We start from the raw sequence: 12,603 nt of genomic DNA, 5'->3' as shown, positions 1-12,603 counted from the left end.
GAAATTTAGCTATAAGCATTTGCGTTTTGAGGTTGGATTGGAGGAGATGGGTAATATGCTTTCTAGAAAAGGGCAGCATTAGTTTGTTAGGCTGCTGGCCATAAATGAGTTTTGCTGTGTGACGCGTAGCTTTTTTCTCAGTAGGCAGATGGCTGTTACTTGGGGTGTGATTTTGTTTAGACTGTTGAAGGAAAGGTGAACCTAATATAGGGGCTCGTTTTGACACAGAACTCTAGTGGGTGTTTCTGGGGTTGCTAATACTATGGCAATGAGAGGCTTATGAGGATTAAGTTTGGCTAGTTTTGTGTTTTGCATTTGGGAATTGATATATATTATGACGTTTTCAGCTTCAGAAGTGAGGACACGACGACTCAGGGGATTGGGGTCTCCCTTTAAAAGGGAAAAGAGGGGGGCTAATTTATGTGATGATAGGGATAGATGTGGTTTGATTTAGTTTATGTCCCTGCAGATTTTTTGTAGTTCATTTAATGTGCAGTTTTGTGGTATTGTTAGAGATGGTGACAAGGGCTCGACGCCTGTATTGATACGATATTTTAGAAAGCTGAAGAGCGATTTAGTTTGCACTTTTTTGGGGGGTGATTTACAGTCTTAACTGTTTTAGATTATGGAGTAATACTTTAAAATAGTTTGTTTGATGATTTTGATCAGGGTGTGTTATGAGAATGTTATTCATGTAGTGGACGATTTGGCAGTAAGTTTGCAATGGTAATGTGGCATTGCTTATGAAATTTTGACATATAGTGGGACTGTTTTTTATGCCTTGAGGGAGGACTTTTCATTGGTATTGTTCAGCTGGCACAGCATGGTTAATTGCCGGATCTGTGAAGGTGAAATATGGGCAGTCATGTTTATGCAATGGGATGGAAAAGAAACAAATCTTTTTTATGTTTATTATAAAAATATAATTATTTTTGTGTATAGCTCAGGGATGAGGGAGACTCGGTTGTGGTAAGCTCATTTTTTCTATATGAGAGTTGATGGCTTGTAAGTCATTAAGAAAGCGCCATTTGTTCCTTGTGTGTGTGTTTTTTTTTTTGTACAGGGGTACTATGGGGGCTAGCAGTGGGCTTTAAGTGGCTAAGGTTTAGCTCTTGTTGGACAAGGATTTTTTTCACTTTGATATTTAGAGCATTGGGCAGAAGTTACACTGCGTTAACACTTGCTGCGGGCTTTTGTGATGCTTTGTTTTAATCAAACAGTTGGATTTTTTTTTTGGTTTGTACTAGTTTTAAGTTGGCTACTAGGTGCCCTCTGAGGCGAGGCGCTGTGCGGAACCGCGGTCCCCGGGCGGACTTGGCGGGGGGCCTGCGCTGCTACCCAGGAGGGGAACGGAGGGAGGGGCGAGGCTGGGGGCGGGGAGGGAGGGTTTCCCTGCAATCCCGCGCGCATGCCCCCTCCGAGCCGGCGCCCGCCGAGCTCTCTTGGAACGGGTGAGACGCCCGCCGCAATCGGGGCGGTTTACCGGAAGGGCTGGGCGCGCATCCATAGTTGCTGCCGCCGCTGGCTTGCCGGGTTTTCGGGCCCCCATTGGGCCCGCGGGACTCTGCTCCCCGGACCCCGGCCCACCGGGGGTCCCCGGCCGGGCCGCTGCCGCTGGCTGCCCCGCCTGCAACCCCAGGGAGGGGAGGGGGGCGCTGCCGGGAAGCAGTTTGCAGACATTATATCAGGGATAGGGGCTGGTTCGTTTACTGGAGCCCCTGCAAGGCAAGCATGAATAGTTAGGAGTGCAGGGATAAGGCCGAGAGGGAATGTTTTGTTTCCATGAACTTTTGCAGTGCGCGTGCGCTTTAACAATTTAGCCCAGGTCTGAGGGTTCCATAGAGACACGGTGGAGAGCCAGAGATTAAAGCGGACTATTATATCCCAGTACTGGTTAAGTTCTTTTTCTGATATTTTTATGCGCCTGCTCGCCAGGAGAGTATGGAGAGCCCTAGCTTGGGGGGCCCATGCGGAGGAAGGCAGATTACTCATGGCGAGGGTCACTCACCCAATTTGGACACACCGCTTTGATGCAGCGGGTCCCTGTTCCGGGTGCCATTTGTTGAACTTGGTTACTCGCTGGGGTGAGGGCGACGGAGATAAACACACTCCGGAGACTGGTTCAAGACACGAATCTACTTTATTGCGCAGCATCAGCGGCTTATATAGAATAAGTGGCAGGATGTTAGTTAGCTATTGGCGCTAGCGCAGTGTTACTCTTTCTGTAATTTTTAAATTGGACTGTATGCCAACAGACGGAGGCAGAAGGGTGGCGCTTGATCGCTTCTGCTCTCTGCCGGTGCGCCATCTTTAGGGTGTGCCCTAAAGTGTGTACGCCTGAGAGTTTTCTCATCCGGCGGTGCGCAGCACAGCGACACTGAAGGTCTCAGCAGCTCTACCCACACATACCCAACTATCTCCCATGTTCAATTGTTCCCCCAGCCCTCCCCCTGATTCCTTAGGCCATCTGACCCATCCTCCCACCCTAGACCCCCTCAGACCTGCAAAGACCCACCCAATATTATCCCTATGCCCCCATCTTATCCCTTCCCTGTACAACTGCTTAACCTCCACTTTATCGTAGATTTCACTCATGTAGATATCAGTGCACAACCTTCCTCTCCCCACAATTTCCTGTAAGCCTATCATCCAGTTTCTAGCTCTCTGAGACAGCTTGGTTTGATTATTTCATATCAGAAAGGTCATGTAGTATTTGTACTTCAATGCATGACTTGCTTCACTATAGATAAGGTCCTCAAGATTCATCCATGTTTTCCCATTTGTTTGTACTGTATTTCTTCTTATAACTGAGTAGTATTCCATTGTATGTATAGACAACATTTTGTTTATCCATTCCTCTGTCAATGGGTTTTGGGTTGAATCCAAATTTTAGCAATAATGAAACATTGGCACTATGAACATTGGTGTGCATAGGTTTGTGTCCTTGTTTTCAGTTCTTCTGCATATATACCCAGTAGAGTGAAGGCTGGGTCATGTGGCAAATCTACAGGTAGTTTTTTGAGAAACTGCCAAACTGTGCTCCAGAATGGCTGGATTCTACTGCATTCCCAATAGCACTGGATTAGTGTTCCCATTCCTCCTCATCCCCTCAAACACGTGTAGTCTTCTATTTTTTGATAGCTGCCAGTCTGATGGGAATAACATGGTATCTCCTAGAAATTTTGATTTACATTTCCCTAATAGCTAGTGATTTTGAGCATCTTTTCATGTGCCTTTTGGCCATTTGAATTGCTTCTTTGAGAAAGTGTCAGTTCAAATTTCTTGACCATTTTTTAAGTGGATTGTGTGACTTTCGTTTTATTTTGAACCCATAATTTACAAGGGCTCCATTTTTCCACATCTTCAAAACCATTTTTTTTCCCCTAAAACCAGCATTAAAGCATGTGTGTAGTAGCAGCTCATTTTTATTTTTGGTATCTTATGTGCATTTCTCTAATGGCTAATGATGTTGAGCATCTGTTTACATGCTTTTTGGGCATTTGTATTTATTCTTGGCAGATATGTCTATTCAAGCCATTTTCCCATTTTTTAATGGGGCTGTTTGTCCTTTGTTGAGTTATAGTAATTCTCTTTATGTTTTGTGTATTATGCTATTAGTGGAAACAGTTTCCAAATATTTTCTTTCCCTGTTTAGGTTTACTTTTTTAGTTTTTGGAAAAGTAGTATAGTAGTAAAGTAGTTAAATAGAGATCAGGGTTCAAATTTTGGGATTAGGTCCTCTTTCTGACTTCTGGAGACTCATACAATAAGTGGGCATACATTTAAGGTTAGAGCCACCTTCTTGCTCTGTGGTCTCCATGAGCTTGCCTAAGAGGGTCAAGGGTGCAAGGGGAGCAGAAAATGAATATGTGGTTGGGCTGTTGGGGAAGAGCATGGTTGCAGACTTGCCCATGTCCTGTCCCTGGGGAGAGCTTGGATGCCTTGCTCAGGAGGGTGTGCTCACACACAGTGCTTTTCATCAGAGAGCTCTTCCCATCCTGGGAACACTGGACCCTTTTGTGTTTTTGTTTGTTTGTTTTTTATACAAAAGGATTTATTAAAAAACCAGTAAGACACTACTACATCATGATACTGTCACACTGGGCTTTTAACACAAGACTTGCTCTACAATACTGGGGAAGGGGCATAAAATAAATTGATTCTGAAGCATAGCAATTAAGAAATGAATCAATGAAAGCAAATTTCTTTTAATGAGAACTCAGAATTAAACTTCAGAGGGACCCAAGGTCATACTTCCATTCAGGGGCTTGGTAGAAAAAATTTAATTTGAACTGCTATTAGCAAGGTGGCAGGAGCCACTCTCAAATGAATCTTCAAATTGGAAAATACTGCTTCACCACCTGTTGGGGATAAGTTGCAAATGGAATAATTTAGTATGATTTGTAGCTATTTTGATGACCCTCGCCTGGATACTTTCCCATAACCACTTTCCTGATCACTACCTCTTCCATGAGCTCTTCCTGCAAATCCTCCTCTAGATCCCCACTGTTGCTGTTGCTGATACTGTTCCTTTGACATGGTTACTTTTATTTCACATTTACTAAGACCAACATTATGGTATTTCTTTTCCATTATCTTCTTCACTGGTTCCTCTTCTTTAAAGGTAATAAAGCAGAATCCACACCTCTTATTGGTCTTGTTGTCCATGGGGAGCTCTATGATTTCCACCTTACCAAAACCACCAAAGTACTCCCTTATTTTCTCTTCAGGTGTATCTGGAGAAAGGCCACCCAAAATTTTTTTTCTAACAGGCTCTTTTGTTTTCATGGCTTTGACCCCTTTAGGATCAATCACCTTCCCATTCAATTTATGTTCTTTCAGACTCTTAAAATAGCACAAAGCCAAAGCCCCTTGATCACCCTGTGATAGGATCTAACTTGAGAGTACAGTCTACAACTTCACCAAATTTGGAGAAGTAGTCCTTCAGATCTTTCTTTGTAGTGTCCCAGCTAAGACCTCCTGTAAACATTTTCCCTTCATCCTCCTCGTTCTTACTGGCATCCATCTTTGCCCCCTCTGACTCGGCGCTGCCCCCTTCGGTGCCTCTGGCTGTGGGTCTGCCCCCAGTCCCAGCTTCGCTACCTGCCACTGCCGCTGCCCCCTGCTCCACCGCCACCATGGCTCCCTCCTGCTCACCCGCCCAGGCACCTACCGCCGCCATTACCACCGCCACCGCCCCGTCCCCACCGAACTGTTCCTCCGACGTCGTGCTACTGCCTCCACCCCTGCCGCCTAGACTACACCCGCCGCTGCCCTGAACTGAAACTAGCAGCAAAGTAATCCCCACTGGTGCCGTGCACCCTGCTCTACCTCGCGAGACACACAAGACAGAGAGGGAGCACGCGTGGCTGTTAAAGCTCCTGCGCCTCTCCCTGACCTGTTCCCTCGCCTCCCACTCTCACGTGGCATGCACTCCTGCTCTTTTTGGCTGCACTTAAAAGAAAAAGAAGTAGTGGTGGCCCCTCTTGCCGCCTCTTCACTTTAATGGCGCCACTGCGGACCACCTAAAATGGCCAACTGAACCACTGGACCCTTTTGATGGAAGGTCTGGCCTTTTGGGAAGTTCTCTACGACTTATATCAATTCAACTGGCAATCTGCAGATGAGGTTCCAGGAAAATTCTGTCACAGTTCTAAAGTCATGACCTTCCAGTTAGATGGAATTTCCTATTAGAGTGCAACCCAAACCCCTTTTCTGTGGCACTCACCTGAGGGCATATGATGCCACCGAACATTTTCTAATGTTCACGTTGACTGATGGAAAATGCTTGAGTCTGGCTTTTTCTTCCCTGAGATGAACCACAGATCTTATACAGGTACTGGTTGTTGCTCCTTGGTTTTATGAACACCTTGGAAATTTTTCAAATCCTCTCGGTGTGTCATTCCCATGCCAACACACCAGGAGCCCAGGGCAGGTCATCCAGGTTTGCTTATGGGGACTTCCTGGGATTGCTAGGTGGATTAATTTTTGAAAGCTGTTCAAGTCCTGATCCAGTCACCTGGACAAGACACAGGGAGTAGGCAATGCAGGTGGAGGCCTTTTCTGACACTAGCCTGCAGTAGATTTTCAATGTGCTCTCAGGAACTGTCACCAACCCTTGGCAGGTGGGGAGGATTAGCTGGGAATGTATCCTGATTGTTAGCTGTTCCTGACAGAAAGTTGTGGTCTCAGTGCCCTTCTAGAGTACATGAAATGGCTCACTTCAGCTCTGTGGAGCTCAGTGAAACTTCTGTGAATGAGGATTGGGCCAGGTGCACGTAAACTCTGCATGTAGGAGGTTTTCAGCATGGTGACAGTGCTCAGTGCACCTTTTTCAGGTCTCTGGGCTTCAGGTAGACCCTGTAGAAACAGGTGAGGAGGCCATGCTGCCCTGGATATCCAGGACTGGAGGAGATTCCTCCTCACCAGCACACACCTGGATGGGTAAATTGAGGGGAGGTGGTCCTACACAATGTTGGCAAGGCCCTCCTGGGCTGCATCTACCACTTCAGAGGCAATGACTCTCCTTCAACCTCTTCCCACAACTTCCCATCCATCTGCTGAGGCCTCCCTTGTTCTAGGGCCATTGGGAAGGATAGCCAGGGTGAAGTAGTCAAAGCATGAATGGGCCTGGATGGAGCCCATTGGAAGGCCTGAGGCTTGGAGCAGAAAGTGTGAGCAGTGAGGAGCACAAGTCATTCTGCCACTGACCTAATGGGAGTTCATAACCATGGTGTCTATTGGTGGTCTGGGGGACAGGGAAGACTGCTGTGCCAACATGAGAGAGGTTTAGTGCCCAGTGCCTGCAGGTGCTGGTGGGTCTTCTGGCCACAGGGAATTATGGAAAGCCACTGTCTTGCTGCCCTACTGCCCCTGAGTGCTAAAGGGCTGATTGGGACAGAGCTGCCCCAATGGCTGCTCCAGTATCTGCTCTGATGTGAGGTTAGCCCAAGGTGTGTCCCAAGGCCTCCTGCCTCATGGGGTGGATCCTCCATACTTCTCCTTGTCCTATTGTATTCTTAGTCCCAGGGGGCTCCAGCCAGTCTGAGGGAGAGAGTTGGAGGTGTGATGCCCTGAGGAGGCAGGTTCCAGGAACATGGGACTTGGAGGCAGGTGGGCAGTGGTGACAAGTGAACAATGTGGATGTTGGGAAGGTAGGGCTGCAGCACCACCCTGGCAGGCACCCACCAAGGCTGAGGGACTTGGCTGATGGGGAGAGACAGAGCTCCCCTTGTTTCACTGGCAATGGCCACCTGAGCATGCATACTTAATGCAAGGTGGGTCCCTCCAGCCTCCCTGCTTTGTCAGTCAGAGCTCCATCCCTGACACCTCACATTGATCACCTCTGTGCTTTCTCTCTGGCTACTTTCCTACCTTCCAATATACTCAGAATCCTGCTGCATCAAACTGGGTTCAAGCCTCAGCTCTTTTTAGGTTATCCCATCATTTGAATAGGTCGTATATGGTGCCGCAAGTATTCAAATTTCTGCATTTTCAAAAAATATTATTTTGCCAGCATGTACTACATAAAATTAAAACATGAACCACAACTTTTTATTGACAGAAACTCAAATCTAAAAACAATAGCTGAGTATAATCCTTTGTATGACAGGTCTTATCATGCGAGGAATAGATACCTGCATTTCGCTTAAGCCAGCTTCGGAGTCAGTGTTCTTTTTATTTTTTTTTAAAGATTTATTTATTTATTTATTTATTTATTTATTTATTTATTTATTTATTTATTTCTCTCTCTCCCTTTAGCCCCCCCAGCCTGGTTGTCTGTTCTCTGTGTCTATTTGCTGCATCTTCTTTGTCCACTTCTGTTGTTGTCAGCGGCATGGGAATCTGTGTTTCTTTTGGTCGCATCATCTTGTTGTATCAGCTCTCGGTGTGTGCGTTACCATTCCTGGGCAGGCTGCACTTTCTTTCTTGCTGGGCAGCTCTCCTTATGGGGTGCACTCCTTGCGCATGGGGCTCCCGTATGCGGGGTGGCACCCCTTTGTGGCACGGCACTCCTTGTGCATGCATTAGCACTGCCCATGGGCCAGCTCCACATAGGTCAAGGAGGCCCGGGCTTTGAACCGTGGGCCTCCCATGTCGTGGACAGATGCCCTAACCACTGGGCCAAGTCTGCTGCCCCAGTCAGTGTTCTTTATCTGCAAATTGCTTGCAAATGTGCATTGCCTAATGCTGGCTGTATGCTTCAGAGCAGAGGAAGGTGCCTGGGACCCTGCCCTTCTTTAATACATGAGAGGCTTAAAGAGTTCCCTCAAATACCGGCTGGTGAATGATAGAATAAAAAAGCTGTAAGTGTTAAATGACTTACATTTCCCACAGCCACCTGCATTGCGTGACTCTCCTGTTGCTGCCTGTCACATACTTTTCCACCATCAGTCGTGTGCCATGTGAGCAGATTCCACTTCAGGTTATCCCAAGTTAGTGTTTTATCTGTATCTTTGAACATATTCTTCCCTATCTTGCAGTAATCTTTTGTAATACATTCTGTATGATCTATGCATCGAGGGTGATTTTCCACCAGCTTGACCTTGGCAGGAAACACCGAGCTCTTCTTTGATAACCTCAACTGAGCAGTCTGTTCTCAACAGGACCAAGGCCCTTATAATCCTTTGCCTTCATTTCCCGGCATTTGAAACAATTTTCAGTATACGTAGCAGTTTGCTATGGTTATGAATTCCAAAAATTGTTGTTAAAGTGTGTTTGTCATCTGATCTGTACCTGGGAAAGACTAAGCTATGAGAAGAGCTTGGATTGGGACACTTCACTAGGTAGGACATTCACTAGGTAGGACACATGGGCAGTGGTGACTGGCAGAGAAAAGGCATGGTGAAGGAAACAGTTGAGGATTCTTGAAGTTGGAGTTTGATGCTGAAGCCTTAGCTGGAATCCAGGGAAGTAAGCTCAGAGAGGAAAGAGAAGCAAGCCTCAGGAAGACAGGACTTGAGGCAGGGCAGGAACACAGAGGAATAGAAACAGCTCCTTAGACATGGCAGAATACCCGGGGTGAGTGAGAGACAGAGCCCTTCACCTGATTGTCTCCAGCTGACCTTGTGGAGAGAGGCAAAGCCTAGAGAGCCTCATAGTCTACAGCTGCCCTTGTGGAACAATCAGAGGAGCTTAGCCCAGAAAGAAGCAAGACTTGGGAAGAGAGGAAGCCAGGAATCCTGCACCATGGCTGATGTTGCCAGTCATCTTGCTCCAAGATGTTCAAATAGACTTTGTCGAGGGAAGTAACTTAGGCATTGTGGCCTGGTATCTGTAAGCTCCTACCGGAAAGAAATAGCTTTGGTGGAGCCTAGCAGGCTTGTGGAATTGTGCCTCAGCACCCCTTTGGCTGACTAGTCCAGCACACAACTCTGTCATCTTGTTAACAGTAACAATGCTGTGCTATTTTCCCCTTCCACTATTACCAGACATTTTCCATCATGCAAAACTGAAATCCTTTACTCCTGATGCCTGCCTCGAGTCAATGTGGTCATCGATATTTTGTCTCTGTGCAGTTCATTATTTACCCAGCTGATTTCAGTGCAGTTCTGTGGTGCTTTTCCTTGCGCTGACTGCAGTTAGCACAGTGTTTCATGGTTCATCCATATTTCAGCTCTTTGCAGAACAGTATTCCTTTTCATAGCTGTACAGTTCTCTGTTGCTTTTATGTACCATTTAGTTTACGCATTCATTGGTGGACATTGTAGTTGCTTCCACATTTGGCTATTGCAAATAAAGACACTGAAATCATTCCTGGATAACATTTTCTTTGAACACCTGTTTTGACCTTTCAGTAGGAATGTAGGTGTGCAACTGCTAAGTCATATGGAAATTCTATGCTTAACTGAGGCATCACCAAACTGGAATGCAAAGTGTCTTCACCCTTTGAACTTTCTCTCTGCAATGTGTGAGGGTTTTGATTATGCAACATCTACTTTAGTAGTTATCCAACATTTTTAAAGAAGTGGTAGCACTTCCTTTGTTATTTGTATTACCCTAATGTCTCAGGATGTTTAGCACCTTCTCGTGTGCTTATTTCTCATTAGTATATCTTATTTGGAAAAGGTCCAGGCACGTGCCCGTATTTTAAGTGCAGTATTTCTCCTTTTATTCTTGACTTTCAGTAGCCTGTAGGCTTGGCATATTAAACTCCCATCACACACATGATGTTCAAGTGTTTTGTCCCTACTTCAGGACATTTTCCTTTTCCTTTCTTGATAATGGACTTTCATGCAGAAAAGTTTTTAATTCTGATGAGTCTGTTCTTGTGATCTTAGGGAATGATCTTTCCTTCTTGAGCAAGTATTTTCATCTTAGCAACTGGTTTTTCATCAATATCCTTTATCATATGGAGGAAGTTGCCATCTCCTCCTACCTTTCTGAATGATTCCTTAATATGAACGGGTGTAGGAATTTTTCAAAAGCGTTTTCTGAGTCAATCGAGGGGATCATATGGCTTGTATCTTTCACTCTATAAATGTGGTCATTACCATACTTGATTTTTTCCTTTAATTGTGGAAAAATATTCCTAGCATAAAAATAATTTTAATCATTGTAAGTGGGACACGTGGTGACATTGATTGAGTTCATTGATAATATTGGGTCACTTTGACCGCTCTATTTGGACTCTTTCCATCATCCCACCCAGACCTCATGCCCCTTTAGCAATAACTCCCAACTCCCTCCTTTCACAGCTCCTCTTCTGAATGATGCTGTCATGAATATTGGCATAGATCTATCTGGTTGAGTCCCTGCTTTCAGTCCTCTGGTGTGTTTTCCTCAGAGTGGAATTGCCAGCTCCCATGGTAATTCTGTGTTTAACTTTCTGGCTACAGCATTTTAATTTCCCACCCATATTTTCTAAGGGGTCCATTTTTCCACATCTTCTCAACCATTTTTTTCCATAACAGCTTTCAAGTGTGTACGTAGTAAGTAGCGCCTCATTTTTATCTTTGGTATCTTATTTGTATTTCTCTAGTGGTAATGATGTTGAGCATCTCTTTATGTGCTTTTCAGTCATTTGTATGTATTCTTGGCAGATATGTCTATTCAAGCCCTTTTCCCATTTATTGCTGTGGCTCTTTGTGCTTTGGTGGAGTTACAGTAATTCTCTTTATGTTCTGTACATTACACTACTAGCAGAAATAGGGTTTCCAAATATATTCTTTCCTTTTTTGGTGTTCTTTTTTTACTTTATTGGAAAAGCAGTGTAGTAGTAACATGCAGTTAAGTAGAGATAAGGGTTCCCAATTCGGGAATAGGTACATTTTCTGGGCCAGGGTCTACGTTTCAGGTTAGAGCCACCTTCTCACTCTGGGGTCCCCACAAGCTTGCCTAAGAGGTTCAGGTTGCAAGAGGAGCCAAAAATGAAGGGTTGGCGGGGCTACTGGGGAAGAGCAGGGTTGCAGACTTGTCCATGTCCTGTTGATAGGCACAGCTTGTATACCTTGCTCAGGATGGAGTGGTCCCATACAGTGGTTTCAATCAGATAACTCTTCCCCTCCTGGGAACACTGGACCCTTCTGGCAGAAGGCCTGGCATTTTGGGAAGTTCTCTAGGACTTACATTGCTTCAGCTGACAATCTGCAGATGTGGCTCCAGGTAACTTCTGTCACACTTTGAAAGCCATGACCTTCCAGCCAGGTGGAATTTCCTATGTGATGTAGCCCAATCCCCTTTTCTGTGGCCCTCAGCTGAGGGCATATAATACCTCCTAGCATTTTCTAATGTTCACGTTGACTGATGGAAAATGCTCGAGTCTGGTGTGTTCTTCCCCAAGATGTACCGCAGGTCTTGTATGGATTCTGGTTGCTACTCCTTGGTTTTATGAACATCTTGGAAAAATTTCAAATCTTCTCAGTGCATCAGGCTTCTACCAATATGCCCAGAGTCCAGGGAAAGTCACTCAAGTTTGCTTATGGGGAATTCCTGGGATTGCTAGGTGGATTGCCTTTTGAAAGTTGTTGAAGTCCCAATCCAGTCACCTGGATGAAGTGCAGGGATCAGAAGAGGCAGATGGAGGCCTTTCCTGGCACCAGCCTGTGCTAGGTTTTCAGCGTGCCCTCAGGAACTGGCACCAGCCCTTGGCAGGCAGGGAGGCTTAGCTAGGAGGGTCTTCTTGTTGTCAGGTGCTACTGACACAGAAAATGGTGGCCTCACAGTTTCCCTTCTGGAAGTACATGAAATGGCTCACTTCAGCCACTGGGCATTTCGATGAAGCTACTGTCAAAGGGGAATGGGCCGGGTGCACATACACGCTGCATGTAGGAAGTTGTCAGCAGGGTGACAGTGCTCAGTGGACTTTTTCCAGGCCTCTGGGCTGCAGCAGACCGTGCAGAAACTGGTGAGGAGGCCTTGCCCCTTTGGCTGTCCAGGCTTGGAGGAGGTTCCTCCTCACCAGCACACCCCTGGATGGGTAAATCTAGGACAGATGGTCCTGCATTGTGTTGGCAAGGCCCTCCTGGACTGCTTCCAACACTTTGCAGGCAGTGACTCTTCCTCGACCTCTCCTCACTACTTCCCCTCCATCTGTCCAGGCCTCCCCTGTTCTAGGGCTGTTGGAAAGTATAGCCAGCCTGAAGTAGTCACAGCATGCATGGG

General features: G+C 46.0%; 1 long non-coding RNA gene and 1 pseudogene across 1 annotated transcript in view; one reads left to right on the top strand and one right to left on the bottom strand.

Moving 5' to 3' along the window:
* Window positions 1–1,427: 1,427 nt before the first annotated feature.
* Window positions 1,428–12,603, top strand: part of LOC139438725 (uncharacterized) — a 52,203-nt gene continuing 41,027 nt past the window's right edge. Inside the window, exon 1 of the long non-coding RNA XR_011648469.1 lies at window positions 1,428–1,451. This is a non-coding gene — a long non-coding RNA (uncharacterized lncRNA). The remainder of the gene's footprint in view (window positions 1,452–12,603) is intronic.
* On the bottom strand, window positions 4,327–5,738 carry LOC101420111 (heterogeneous nuclear ribonucleoprotein D0 pseudogene; annotated as a pseudogene).

The sequence above is a fragment of the Dasypus novemcinctus genome, chromosome 3 (genome assembly GCF_030445035.2).
Source record: "Dasypus novemcinctus isolate mDasNov1 chromosome 3, mDasNov1.1.hap2, whole genome shotgun sequence".
NCBI lineage: Eukaryota > Metazoa > Chordata > Mammalia > Cingulata > Dasypodidae > Dasypus > Dasypus novemcinctus.
The sequence above is the reverse complement of the archived record's forward strand: the minus strand, read 5'-3'. Positions and strand labels throughout refer to the sequence as shown.